The sequence below is a fragment of the Ranitomeya imitator genome, chromosome 9 (genome assembly GCF_032444005.1).
Source record: "Ranitomeya imitator isolate aRanImi1 chromosome 9, aRanImi1.pri, whole genome shotgun sequence".
Taxonomy (NCBI): Eukaryota; Metazoa; Chordata; class Amphibia; order Anura; family Dendrobatidae; genus Ranitomeya; species Ranitomeya imitator.
The window spans coordinates 146,354,030-146,370,116 of record NC_091290.1 but is presented as its reverse complement, the minus strand read 5'-3'; the positions used below and the strand labels follow the sequence as shown (position 1 = coordinate 146,370,116).

The 16,087-nt window shown below is 43.4% G+C and overlaps 1 long non-coding RNA gene across 4 annotated transcripts in view; it reads left to right on the top strand.

The window, feature by feature from the left end:
• The window catches only part of LOC138649176 (uncharacterized), a 148,428-nt gene that overhangs the window by 108,592 nt on the left and 23,749 nt on the right, over nucleotides 1-16,087 (top strand). The window lies entirely within an intron of this gene.

Sequence of the window (16,087 nt, the reverse complement as noted above, 5' to 3'; positions counted from 1 at the left end):
CAAACTCAGGACAGGGGCAGATTCTGCTGATCACAGATGTATGGAGTGGATACATTGTAACAAACTCAGGACAGGGGCAGATTCTGCTGATCACAGATGTATGGAGTGGATACATTGTAACAAACTCTCAGGACAGGGGCAGATTCTGCTGCTCACAGATGTATGGAGTGGATACATTGTAACAAACTCTCAGGACAGGGGCAGATTCTGCTGATCACAGATGTATGGAGTGGATACATTGTAACAAACTCTCAGGACGGGGGCAGATTCTGCTGATCACAGATGTATGGAGTGGATACATTGTAACAAACTCAGGACAGGGGCAGATTCTACTGCTCACAGATGTATGGAGTGGATACATTGTAACAAACTCAGGACAGGCGCAGATTCTGCTGCTCACAGATTTATGGAGTGGATACATTGTAACAAACTCTCAGGACAGGGTCAGATTCTGCTGATCACAGATGTATGGAGTGGATACATTGTAACAAACTCTCAGGACAGGGGCAGATTCTGCTGCTCACAGATGTATGGAGTGGATACATTGTAACAAACTCTCAGGACAGGGGCAGATTCTGCTGCTCACAGATGTATGGAGTGGATACATTGTAACAAACTCTCAGGACAGTGGCAGATTCTGCTGATCACAGATGTATGGAGTGGATACATTGTAACAAACTCAGGACAGGCGCAGATTCTGCTGCTCACAGATTTATGGAGTGGATACATTGTAACAAACTCAGGACAGGGGCAGATTCTACTGATCACAGATGTATGGAGTGGATACATTGTAACAAACTCAGGACAGGGGCAGATTCTGCTGCTCACAGATGTATGGAGTGGATACATTGTAACAAACTCTCAGGACAGGGGCAGATTCTGCTGCTCACAGATGTATGGAGTGGATACATTGTAACAAACTCAGGACAGGGGCAGATTCTGCTGATCACAGATGTATGGAATGGATACATTGTAACAAACTCAGGACAGGGGCAGATTCTGCTGCTCACAGATGTATGGAGTGGATACATTGTAACAAACTCAGGACAGGGGCAGATTCTGCTGATCACAGATGTATGGAATGGATACATTGTAACAAACTCAGGACAGGGGCAGATTCTGCTGATCACAGATGTATGGAGTGGATACATTGTAACAAACTCTCAGGACAGGGGCAGATTCTGCTGATCACAGATGTATGGAGTGGATACATTGTAACAAACTCAGGACAGGGGCAGATTCTGCTGCTCACAGATGTATGGAGTGGATACATTGTAACAAACTCAGGACAGGGGCAGATTCTGCTGCTCACAGATGTATGGAGTGGATACATTGTAACAAACTCTCAGGACAGGGGCAGATTCTGCTGATCACAGATGTATGGAGTGGATACATTGTAACTAACTCAGGACAGGGGCAGATTCTGCTGATCACAGATGTATGGAGTGGATACATTGTAACAAACTCTCAGGACAGGGGCAGATTCTGCTGCTCACAGATGTATGGAGTGGATACATTGTAACAAACTCAGGACAGGAGGAAGATTCTGCTGCTCACAGATGTATGGAGTGGATACATTGTAACAAACTCAGGACAGGGGCAGATTCTGCTGATCACAGATGTATGGAGTGGATACATTGTAACAAACTCTCAGGACAGGGGCAGATTCTGCTGCTCACAGATGTATGGAGTGGATACATTGTAACAAACTCAGGACAGGGGCAGATTCTGCTGATCACAGATGTATGGAGTGGATACATTGTAACAAACTCAGGACGGGCAGATTCTGCTGCTCACAGATGTATGGAGTGGATACATTGTAACAAACTCAGGACAGGGGCAGATTCTGCTGATCACAGATGTATGGAGTGGATACATTGTAGCAATTTCTCACTGGGTCTAGATTGGGATTCAGGAATTTGGTAGGGATTACAAAGTGGGGAAAGAATCCAAGTGGGAGGCAATGGTGAAAAATCCCACAGTTCCATCATTGTTCTTCATATTTACGTCTTTTATTGTGCATTAAAAATGACTCTGCCACATGATTCTCTTATCTTATGACAATACCAAATGTGTGTTTTTTTGACAACTTGACTAAGAAAAAAATCCACCTAAAAAAATAAAAATAAAAGCTCATAAGTGAAACTTGATGCTCCTTTAAAGGGTATTATTATTATAATTATTATTATTTATTTATTTTACTTATATGCATGTAATTCATTCTAAAAAAAATCTTTTTTGCAAGTTTTGTTTTATTACAAATGTTGCACCGTCCGTCTTTTCCAGGCTCTTTATTTCCCTGCACGTTCCACTTTGATGTGATCTGTGTTCAGACCAAAGCTCACTCACCAATTCTCAGTTAACTCATTCTGCAGCCATCAATAGACAGTGTAACGGGCTGTAGAAAGCAAACAGTGCACAATTTTCAACGAAACCCAATTATAAAAATGATTTTTCTCCCCAAATACATGCATTTAAGTAAAAAAAAAAAAAAAGTTGTCTGCAAAAGGTGGACAAGCCCTTTCAGTTCTCCTCGGCGCTGGGTCATTATTCTCCTGGTTTTATCACCTCAGCTCCTTTTTCTGGAAACACTTTGCTTCGGCTGACACAGACGGAGACGCGCTATAATTGTTTAGTGCTGCGCCGAGCTCCCGAATGCTCAGAGAGGCGATGAAAAGTCATTTTCTAAAAGATGAATTCTGCGAACATAAAGACACTTGGAATTGTTACAAATGTTCCTACATCTTGGGTTTAATAGGCAGGTACAGCGAACAGAGCCCCCCGGCTGCCAGACCCCCGTCACACCGCCCTGATGATAGCGGCCGTGTCATTCCCCTGAAATGTTGGAAAACGCTAATCGGGGAGCGGAAACGATAAAGGGCACCTCCGCCCGGAAAGTATCTTCTCATTCAATGCAGGCGGTTCTGGCAGCCATTATTGCCCTTAGGGATGTCACTCCGCCCTCCAACGACCCCGAATAGCAAATTTTAGTGATTATTAAGGTTATGAAGCAATTTTGTCTCATCATGGACAATCCCTTTAATTGATCGCTGCTGGTTCAGATCTTAAAGATAAGCAGCCATCAACTGCTCATTTTCCCTGCAGTGGCCACTACAGGAGAAATGTAGTATTACATGTGGGCATTCATACATAGATGGCATGTGCAAGAATGAGAGCTGCACTGACTCATGGGGAAGGACCCCAATCCAGGACCTCCCCCTAAAAAAATAACAAAAATCTTATTAAGATTTTCATGGAATCAATGGTGCTATATAAATAAATAATAATAATAATAATAATAATTAGGAGGAGACCATCCCTTTAAATGTCTTTTTCAGAACCCCTCAATATCGATTTTTTGTTTTGTTTTGTGACTTTATTATTCACAGGACATTTACTGAACGGCTTTTACATCAGCAAAATAAAAATATAATTCTGGTTCAGGATCTGAGCGAAAGGAATAAACTTTAATAAACGCTGACATTTTCTTGCAATAAACCCTCTCCCGTTTTGCTCCTCTGACCTTCACTTACAAAGACGCCGTCTGTTTAATCAAATCACTCAAGAAAAAAAAAAAATATGAGAAAAATGAAAATGCGGCTCCAGCAGATCTATAGAGAAAGGAAGCAGAGATCAAACTGTAATATTGTATCAGGAGAGGACGGGGAGCAATGAAAACCTAGAGACGTGGCGTCCGCTCCACGCCCAGCGCCGGCCGCCTGTAAAGCGCACGGTCCCTGTTGTGGACTAGAAAGTGAAAAGTTGCTATTAAGAGTCTTTGATTCTCATTGATGCTTGTTTGATCAGACTTTCATGCTTCTGAGTAAAAAATGTTTATCTCCAGAGACCAGCGAGGTATCGGCAGCCGAGCTGTAAATGTACGTATGCTGCTGATACCACCTACTGATAATACCTGACTCTTCTGACACCACCCTGTAATGATAACTGACTCTGCTGATACCACCGTCTAATGATAACTGACTCTGCTGATACCACCCTCTAATGATAACCTCACTCTGCTGATACCACAGTCTAATGATAACCTGACTCTGCTGATACCACCTACTAATGATAACCTGACTCTGCTGATACCACCTACTGATAATACCTGACTCTTCTGACACCACCCTGTAATGATAACTGACTCTGCTGATACCACCGTCTAGTGATAACTGACTCTGCTGATACCACCCTCTAATGATAACCTCACTCTGCTGATACCACAGTCTAATGATAACCTGACTCTGCTGATACCACCTACTAATGATAACCTGACTCTGCTGATACCACCTACTGATAATACCTGACTCTCCTGACACCACCCTGTAATGATAACTGACTCTGCTGATACCACCCTCTAATAACTGACTCTGCTGATACCACCCTCTAATGATAACCTGACTCTGCTGATACCACAGTCTAATGATAACCTGACTCTGCTGATACCACCTACTAATGATAACCTGACTCTGCTGATACCACCTACTGATAATACCTGACTCTCCTGACACCACCCTGTAATGATAACTGACTCTGCTGATACCACCCTCTAATGATAACTGACTCTGCTGATACCACCCTCTAATGATAACCTGACTCTGCTGATACCACCGTCTAATGATAACCTGACTCTGCTGATACCACCTACTAATGATAACCTGACTCTGCTGATACCACCGTCTAATGATAAGCTCACTCTGCTGATACCACCTACTAATGATAACCTGACTCTGCTGATACCACCGTCTAATGATAAGCTCACTCTGCTGATACCACCTACTAATGATAACCTGACTCTGCTGATGCCACTTACTAATGATAACCTGACTCTGCTGACACCACCTACTAATGATAACCTGACTCTGCTGATACCACCGTCTAATGATAACCTGACTCTGCTGACACCACCTACTAATGATAACCTGACTCTGCTGATACCACCGTCTAATGATAACCTGACTCTGCTGATACCACCTACTAATGATAACCTGACTCTGCTGATACCACCGTCTAATGATAAGCTCACTCTGCTGATACCACCTACTAATGATAACCTGACTCTGCTGATACCACCGTCTAATGATAAGCTCACTCTGCTGATACCACCTACTAATGATAACCTGACTCTGCTGATGCCACTTACTAATGATAACCTGACTCTGCTGACACCACCTACTAATGATAACCTGACTCTGCTGATACCACCCTCTAATGATAACCTGACTCTGCTGATACCACTGTCTAATGATAACCTGACTCTGCTGATGCCATGTACTAATGATAACCTGACTCTGCTGATGCCACGTACTAATGATAACCTGACTCTGCTGATGCCACTCTCTAATGATAACCTGACTCTGCTGATGCCACGTACTAATGATAACCTGACTCTGCTGATGCCACCCTCTAATGATAACCTGACTCTGCTGATGCCACCCTCTAATGATAACCTGACTCTGCTGATGCCACGTACAAATGATAACCTGACTCTGCTGATGCCACCCTCTAATGATAACCTGACTCTGCTGATACCACCGTCTAATGATAACCTGACTCTGCTGATACCACCGTCTAATGATAACATGACTCTGTTGATACCAACCTGCAAAAATATGACTCTGCTGATACCACCTCCAAATAATGTGATTCTGCTTTGCTGACCTTGCTCCCTAATTACAGAGATATTGCTCTGCTGATCATGCCCTCTAATGCTAATTATACTCTGCTGACCCTTTCCACTAATGATGAAATGACTCTGCTGACCCCTCCCACTAATGATGAAATGTCTCTGCTGACCCCTCCCACTAATGATGAAATGACTCTGCTGACCCACTAATGATGAAATGACTCTGCTAATCCTCCCATTAATGATGAAATGACTCTGCTGACCCCTCCCACTAATGATGAAATGACTCTGCTGACCCTCCCACTAACGATGAAATGACTCTGTTGGCCCCTCCCACTAATGATGAAATGACTCTGCTGACCCTCCCACTAACGATGAAATGACTCTGTTGGCCCCTCCCACTAATGATGAAATGACTCCTGACCCCTCCCACTAATGATGACATGACTGCTGACCCCTCCCACTAATGATGAAATGACTCCTGACCCCTCCCACTAACGATGACATGACTCTGCTGACCATCCCACTAATGATGAAATGACTCCTGACCCCTCCCACTAATGATGAAATGACTCCTGACCCCTCCCACTAATGATGAAATGACTCCTGACCCCTCCCACTATTGATGAAATGACTCCTGACCCCTCCCACTAATGATGAAATGCCTCCTGGCCCCTCCCAATAATGATGAAATGACTCCTGACCCCTCCCAATAATGATGAAATGACTCCTGACTCCTCCCACTAATGATGAAATGCCTCTGTTGACCCTTCCCACTAATGATGAAATGACTCCTGACCGTCCCACTAATGATGAAATGACTCCTGACCCCTCCCAATAATGATGAAATGACTCCTGACTCCTCCCACTAATGATGAAATGCCTCTGTTGACCCCTCCCACTAAGGACAAAATGACTCCTGACCCCTCCCAATAATGATGACATGACTCTGCTGACCCCACCTTCTAATAACAGGATGACTCTGCTGACCGTCCCACTAATGATATATAGTTATATAGTTATATAGTTATTAAGGTTGAAGGAAGACTATATGTCCATCTAGTTCACCCCATAGCCTAACCTAACATGCCCTAACATGTTGATCCAGAGGAAGGCAAAAAAAAACCATGTGCAAAGAGTAAGCTCCACATTGGGGAAAAAAATTCCTTCCCGACTCCACATACGGCAATCAGACTAGTTCCCTGGATCAACGCCCTATCAAGGAATCTAGTGTATATACCCTGTAACATTATACTTTTCCAGAAAGGTATCCAGTCCCCTCTTAAATTTAAGTAATGAATCACTCATTACAACATCACACGGCAGAGAGTTCCATAGTCTCACTGCTCTTACAGTAAAGAATCCGCGTCTGTTATTATGCTTAAACCTTTTTTCCTCCAACCGCAGAGGATGCCCCCTTGTCCCTGTTTCAGGTCTATGATTAAAAAGATCATCAGAAAGGTCTTTGTACTGTCCCCTCATATATTTATACATTAAAATAAGATCACCCCTTAGTCTTCGTTTTTCCAAACTAAATAGCCCCAAGTGTAATAACCTATCTTGGTATTGCAGACCCCCCAGTCCTCTAATAACCTTGGTCGCTCTTCTCTGCACCCGCTCCAGTTCAGCTATGTCTTTCTTAAACACCGGAGACCAGAACTGTGCACAGTATTCTAAGTGTGGTCGAACTAGTGACTTGTATAGAGGTAAAATTATGTTCTCCTCATGAGCATCTATGCCTCTTTTAATGCATCCCATTATTTTATTTGCCTTTGTAGCAGCTGCCTGACACTGGCCACTGAATTTAAGTTTGTCATCCACCCATACACCCAGGTCTTTTTCATTGACGGTTTTGCCCAGAGTTTTAGAATTAAGCACATAATTATACATCTTATTACTTCTACCCAAGTGCATGACCTTACATTTATCCCCATTAAAACTCATTTGCCATTTATCAGCCCAAGCTTCTAGTTTACATAAATCATCCTGTGATATAAAATTGTCCTCCTCTGTATTGATTACCCTGCAGAGTTTAGTGTCATCTGCAAATATTGAAATTCTACTCTGAATGCCCCCTACAAGGTCATTAATAAATATGTTAAAAAGAAGAGGGCCCAATACTGACCCCTGTGGTACCCCACTGCTAACCGCTACCCAGTCCGAGTGTGCTCCATTAATAACCACCCTTTGTTTCCTATCCCTGAGCCAGCTCTTAACCCACTTACACATATTTTCCCCTATCCCCATTATTCTCATTTTATGTATCAACCTTTTGTGTGGCACCGTATCAAAAGCTTTTGAAAAGTCCATATACACTACATCCACTGGGTTCCCTTGGTCCAATCCGGAACTTACCTCTTCATAGAAACTGATCAAATTAGTCTGACATGAACGGTCCCTAGTAAACCCGTGCTGATACTGGGTCATGAGGTTATTCCTCTTCAGATACTCCAGTATAGCGTCCCTTAGAATGCCCTCCAGGATTTTACCCACAGTAGAGGTTAAGCTTACTGGCCTATAATTTCCGAGTTCAGTTTTTGTTCCCTTTTTGAATATTGGCACCACATTTGCTATACGCCAGTCCTGTGGCACAGACCCTGTTATTATTATTATTATTATTATACATTTTTATAGCGCCATTTATTCCATGGCGCTTTACATGTGAATACGGGGCAAATATAGACAAATACATTAAACATGAGCAGATAACAAGGCACACAAGTACATAAGGAGGGAGGACCCTGCCCGCGAGGTATTATGGAGTCTTTAAAGATTAAAAATAATGGTCTATCAATGACTGTACTTAATTCCTGCAGTACTCGAGGGTGTATCCCATCCGGGCCCGGAGATTTGTCAATTTTAGTGATTTTTAGACGCCGCCGCACTTCCTGCTGGGTTAAGCAGGTGACATTTAATGGGGAATTTTTATCACTAGACATTTTATCTGCCATGGGATTTTCTTGTGTAAATACTGATGAAAAAAATTCATTTAGCATATTGGCTTTTTCCTCATCCTCATACACCATCTCACCCAGACTATTTTTAAGGGGGCCAACACTATCATTTTTTAGTTTCTTACTATTTATGTAGTTAAAGAATATTTTAGGATTATTTTTACTCTCTCTGGCAATGAGTCTCTCTGTCTCAATCTTTGCTGCCTTGATTTGCTTTTTACAGAATTTATTTAATTTTCTGTATTTATTTAATGCCTCCTCACTACCTACTTCCTTTAATTCTCTAAATGCTTTCTTTTTGTCCCTTATTGCGCCCCTTACAGCTCTATTTAGCCATATTGGTTTCCTCCTATTTCTAGTATGTTTATTCCCATACGGTATATACTGTGCACAGGTCCTATCCAGGATGCTAATAAACGTCTCCCATTTTCTCTGTGTATTTTTGTGTCTCAGGATATCGTCCCAGTTAATTGCACCAAGATCCTCTCTCATCCGTTGGAAATTTGCCCTCCTGAAGTTTAGTGTCCTTGTAACCCCTCTACTACACATCTTTTTAAAGGATACATGAAAACCTATTATTTTGTGATCGCTATTTCCCAAGTAACCCCCAACCCTTATATTTGATATGCGGTCTGGCCTGTTGGTTAATATTAGGTCTAGCAGTGCCCCCCTTCTTGTTGGGTCCTGAACCAGTTGTGAAAGGTAATTGTCTCTCATAATTGTCAGACACTGATTACCTTTGCTGGAACTGCAGGTTTCTGTTCCCCAATCTATTTCAGGGTAGTTGAAGTCCCCCATAATAATGACTTCTCCTTGAGTCGCAGCTTCATCTATTTGCTTTACGAGGATATTCTCCATTGCTTCCATTATTTTTGGAGATTTATAACAAACCCCTATCAGTAATTTATTATTTTTTCCCCCTCCCCTTATCTCCACCCACAGGGATTCTACATTTTCATAAAATTCACCTATATTATCGCGCAGGATGGGTTTTAAGGATGATTTTACATATAGACACACCCCTCCCCCTCGCTTATCTGTACGGTCATTTCTGAACAGGCTATATCCCTGCAAGTTAACAGCCCAGTCATGGCTCTCATCCAGCCATATCTCAGATATCCCCACCATGTCATAATTATGCTCCAACAACATTAGTTCTAATTCCTCCATTTTGTTGGCGAGGCTTCTGGCATTATTATACATGCACTTGATGTTCCTCTCTGTACCTCTATTATTTCTTAATTAACTGTTCTGACCCCACCCCCCATGCCACCGCCACCCCCAACTTCCTTATTTGTGCCCAGGACTCTGTCTGCACTAGCTTCCCCTCCTATAAAATGAATACCCTCCCCCCCAATTCCTAGTTTAAACACTCCTCCAACCTTCTAGCCATTAAGACATGACTCTGCTGACCCCTCCCACTAATGATGAAATGACGCCTGACCCCTCCCACTAATGATGAAATGCCTCCTGGCCCTCCCAATAATGATGAAATGACTCCTGACTCCTCCCCCTAATGATGAAATGACTCTGCTGACCATCCCAATAATGATGAAATGACTCCTGACTCCTCCCCCTACTGATGAAATGACTCTGCTGACCGTCCCACTAATGATGAAATGACTCCTGACCCCTCCCAATAATGATGAAATGACTCCTGACTCCTCCCACTAATGATGAAATGACTCCTGACTCCTCCCACTAATGATGAAATGCCTCTGTTGACCCCTCCCACTAATGATGAAATGACTCTGCTGACCCCTCCCACTAATGACGAAATGACTCCTGACCCCTCCCAATAATGATGACATGACTCTGCTGACCCCACCTTCTAATAACAGTATGACTCTGCTGACCCCTCCTTATACCGTTAATGGGGTTCCCCAGCTGCCCCTCCCCCACCCTTGGATACTGAGATGACTTTGTTGACCCTCCGTCTTTGATAATTTCACCCTTTTAATGATAATGTGATGACTCTGCCCAAGTCTACACAGCAAAGTTTAAAAAAGAGAAATGTGGAAAACAGAAAACATTGTTATATTGTTTCTGCTTCGTAATCTGTGTAAGAACTTGAATGTTTCAGATTTGGAAATTATTGTTTTCCCTGTGATGTCACTATGTCTGCAGTGACCTCACAGGTCCGGAGCGGGCGGCCCACGGTCTGTGGTCCCCTCTTCTCCCCCGGAGTCCATCATCCTGATGATTCCTCGCCCCGGACGGCGTGATCTTCAGCGCGTCTCATTATTCTTTCGGAGACATTACCTCCCTGTCCTTCTCAGACTGACGAGGAGATTTGTGTTTTGTCTGCATTTCATGAGATGATAGGTACGAGGACGTGCGCTCACATCGCCGCCGCTTCCCAGGTGTTAGGAGGATTATCTCATTTACCCATCAATCAAATAGATGGAAATTACGCTGCGGTGGTCGGATTATGGAATCCATGAATGCGCAATTCACCTGCCCGGATGACTCAAGTTGAATAATGCTATTTCTGCCCATTATTCGGCTTGTATCCTTCCTCTCTGTAGGCTCCATCTCTAATTTTCAGTTGTCTCTGAGCTAGTGGGCGAAACATAGTTGCTCTGATGTTTCCTATGCACAGTATGTAGCATGTGTTAAAAAGCAGCAGCACACACAGGACATCATATCAAGCAGTGTAGCTGTGAATTCAGATCTGGGGTGAGATAAACTGTTTACTAGAAAGCAGCAACATGGACGACATTATACATCAGTACTGAGTAATGTGGCTATAAATTAAGCTCTGGGTGAGATAAAACATTTACTAAAAGCAGTAATATGTAGGATGTTGTATAGCAATACTGAGCAGTGTAGCTGTAGATTCATGTCTGGGGTAAGATAAACACTTAAAAAAAATCAGCAACATATAGAGCATTATACAGCGGTACTGAGCAATGTAGAGGTAAATCAAGGTCTTGGGTAAGATAAACCTTGGCTAGAAAGAAGCAGCATGGATGACATTATACAGCACGACTGAGCAGTGTAGCTGTAAATCCAGCTCAAGTGAGCTAAACAGTAAAAAGCAGCAACATGGAGGACATTATACAGGAGTACTGAGTGTGGTAGCTGTGAATCCAGTGCTGAGGGTGAGATAAGTACACACTAGAGCGCAGCAGCACCTCTGTGTATGTCTGTGCCTCTCACGCTTCGCCCTCTCCATAGAGTCCAACAGACAGCTGTAATCTGGCCCCTCAGTTGGTTGGTTGGCAGTCTGACTTGTCTTGAGCAGGAGACATTTAGCAATTTTCAGAGCAAATGATGAGTTCAGGAGGCAGGGGAAACAGAAGTGGCTCATAAGTGGAGAAAAAACTGATCGCTAGGATGCGGTTTTCATTGTGGGTTATGCACCCTATAAGCCCCTTTACATTCAGCAGGACGTCGCCATCATTCTTCTGTACATTTTCAGTTTTCGCCATTTTTCCTCTCCTCATTGCTTCTGCGCGGTGGAAATTCCCAGCAGTCAGGTCTCATTATATCCGGACCCCTCCGACAGCCCAGGGCAAATGTTAAGGGTGATCTTCTGTCCAAACAAGAATATTAAAGGCCCATTATTGAGCCCTGAGCCCACCGCTCGCTGTCGACTCCACACATCCACTGACATACAATGTCCTGCTCATCCTGGGCCCTCTGGTGCACAAATACAATGCAAAAACGACAGTAAGGACTAGGGTTGGAGGTCATGTTACCCTCCAGAGACTCCTCCATTTATTTATGGCTGATATCGGGGGGCACACAAATTGACTCCCTCATGCCACTCTCCAAGCAGTGAGCCCCTGCCAGAATCTGCTTCTGCAAAGCTCAGCAGTGGAGATCAGTTTGCCATCAGCTGCTTTGCTCTGCATAGGTAGCAACCAAATTGACAAAGCACAGCATAATGAAGTGACTTTATCATTTTGATTACTGCCTACGCAGAGCACATCAGCAGATGTCAAACTCATTTCCACTCCTGTTTTCTGCATAAGCTGCAACCTAGATTACAAATTTTGCTTCCTTTATTCTGTGCTATGTAATTTAGGTCACTGCCTATGCAGAGCGCAGAAGCTTATGACAAACTCCTCTCCACTCCTGCGTTCTACATAAGCTGTGACCAAGGTGACATACTCTCTTCATTATGCTGTGCTTTGTCATTTTGGTCACTGAATACGTGCAGAGCACAGAAGCTGATGACAAACTCCTCTCCACTGCTGCGCTCTGCATAAGCAGCAACCACAATGGCATAAAATGAGCAGCTAATGAGTGAAGATAGTGCCGTGTCCCGTGTACTGAACTTGATTCAATACTGTCTACATTCATTAGCTGCCCCTGTTCTGCCATTGTGGTTGCTACAGAGCGTGGCGGTGGAGATGAGTTTGCCATCAGCTTCTGCGCTTTGCATAGGCTGCAACTAAAATGACAAAGCTCAGCATAATCGAGTGAGTTTTCATCTTGGTCGTGGCTTATGCTGAACGTAGGAGTGGAGAGGATTTTGACATTTGCTGCTGGGCTCTGCATAGGCGGTAACAAAGATGACATACTTGCTTCACTATGCTGATTTTTGTCATTTTGGTTGTTCCTATGCAGAGCGAAGCAGCTGATGACAAACTCCTCTCCACTGCTGCGCTCTGCATAGGATAACTGCTTCTCTGGTAGTCAGATCTGCACTCTCTACAGATCCATCATTGGTTGCCCGTTTGCTTGGGTGCTTGCCGGTTCTCCTTAGGGCTCATTCAGACGCCCGGCTTTCACGTATGAGCGCTGTCCGCGCTTTTCACGGGTCACATTTGTGGTCCGTGGAAAATATCGGAAGCGTTGTATCAAAATCGTAAATGCAAGTCTATGGGTCCGTGAAAATTGTGATGAGGGCGGAGATATTGATCGGCAGAGATGATTGCGGGTTTCCGGTGAGGACATTCACGATTTGACCTTTCCACCCGAGTCGCCGATAAATTAAGAAAAATCTGTGCCGTCTTTATCTAGAGAAAATTAAATTGCGCCCACCGCCAGCGCGATTCAGCCAGAAATGTCCGGACCCCAACGTGTGAGCCTCCGATCAATCCTCATACGTAGCCATCTCATCATGGGAACCCGATCGCCGACTGTGCAGGGTTTATAGCTGTAACATTTGTTTCTTTTTATGTCTGTATGGCACTGTTATTTGGGAGCTGTATGTAGGTATTATATTGGTGCTGTATGGCACTATATAGGTGCTGTAGAGCGGTATTTCCTAGCTCTGTATGGCACTGTTATTTGGGAGCTGTATGTAGGTATTATATTGGTGCTGTATGGCACTATATAGGTGCTGTAGAGCGGTATTTCCTAGCTCTGTATGGCACTGTTATTTGGGAGCTGTATGTGGGTATTATATTGGTGCTGTATGGCACTATATAGGTGCTGTAGAGCGGTATTTCCTAGCACTGTATGGCACTGTTATTTGGGAGCTGTATGTAGGTATTATATTGGTGCTGTATGGCACTATATAGGTGCTGTAGAGCGGTATTTCCTAGCACTGTATGGCACTGTTATTTGGGAGCTGTATGTAGATATTATATTGGTGCTGTATGGCACTATATAGGTGCTGTAGAGCGGTATTTCCTAGCACTGTATGGCACTGTTATTTGGGAGCTGTATGTAGGTATTATATTGGTGCTGTATGGCACTATATAGGTGCTGTAGAGCGGTATTTCCTAGCTCTGTATGGCACTCTTATTTGGGAGCTGTATGTAGGTATTATATTGGTGCTGTATGGCACTATATAGGTGCTGTAGAGCGGTATTTCCTAGCACTGTATGGCACTGTTATTTGGGAGCTGTATGTAGGTATTATATTGGTGCTGTATGGCACTATATAGGTGCTGTAGAGCGGTATTTCCTAGCTCTGTATGGCACTCTTATTTGGGAGCTGTATGTAGGTATTATATTGGTGCTGTATGGCACTATATAGGTGCTGTAGAGCGGTATTTCCTAGCTCTGTATGGCACTCTTATTTGGGAGCTGTATGTAGGTATTATATTGGTGCTGTATGGCACTATATAGGTGCTGTAGAGCGGTATTTCCTAGCTCTGTATGGCACTGTTATTTGGGAGCTGTATGTAGGTATTATATTGGTGCTGTATGGCACTATATAGGTGATGTAGATGGTACTTCCTAGCACTGTATGGCACTGTTATTTGGGCACTGTATGTAGGTATTATATTGGTGCTGTATGGCACTATATAGGTGCTGTAGAGCGGTATTTCCTAGCACTGTATGGCACTGTTATTTGGGAGCTGTATGTAGGTATTATATTGGTGCTGTATGGCACTATATAGGTGCTGTAGACGGTATTTCCTACCTCTGTATGGCACTGTTATTTGGGAGCTGTATGTAGGTATTATATTGGTGCTGTATGGCACTATGTAGGTGCTGTAGATGGTACTTCCTAGCACTGTATGGCACTGTTATTTGGGCACTGTATGTAGGTATTATATTGGTGCTGTATGGCACTATATAGGTGCTGTAGAGCGGTATTTCCTAGCTCTGTATGGCACTGTTATTTGGGAGCTGTATGTAGGTATTATATTGGTGCTGTATGGTGCTATATAGGTGCTGTAGAGCGGTATTTCCTAGCACTGTATGGCACTGTTATTTGGGAGCTGTATGTAGGTATTATATTGGTGCTGTATGGCACTATATAGGTGCTGTAGAGCGGTATTTCCTAGCTCTGTATGGCACTCTTATTTGGGAGCTGTATGTAGGTATTATATTGGTGCTGTATGGCACTATATAGGTGCTGTAGAGCGGTATTTCCTAGCACTGTATGGCACTGTTATTTGGGAGCTGTATGTAGGTATTATATTGGTGCTGTATGGCACTATATAGGTGCTGTAGAGCGGTATTTCCTAGCTCTGTATGGCACTCTTATTTGGGAGCTGTATGTAGGTATTATATTGGTGCTGTATGGCACTATATAGGTGCTGTAGAGCGGTATTTCCTAGCTCTGTATGGCACTCTTATTTGGGAGCTGTATGTAGGTATTATATTGGTGCTGTATGGCACTATATAGGTGCTGTAGAGCGGTATTTCCTAGCTCTGTATGGCACTGTTATTTGGGAGCTGTATGTAGGTATTATATTGGTGCTGTATGGCACTATATAGGTGATGTAGATGGTACTTCCTAGCACTGTATGGCACTGTTATTTGGGCACTGTATGTAGGTATTATATTGGTGCTGTATGGCACTATATAGGTGCTGTAGAGCGGTATTTCCTAGCACTGTATGGCACTGTTATTTGGGAGCTGTATGTAGGTATTATATTGGTGCTGTATGGCACTATATAGGTGCTGTAGACGGTATTTCCTACCTCTGTATGGCACTGTTATTTGGGAGCTGTATGTAGGTATTATATTGGTGCTGTATGGCACTATGTAGGTGCTGTAGATGGTACTTCCTAGCACTGTATGGCACTGTTATTTGGGCACTGTATGTAGGTATTATATTGGTGCTGTATGGCACTATATAGGTGCTGTAGAGC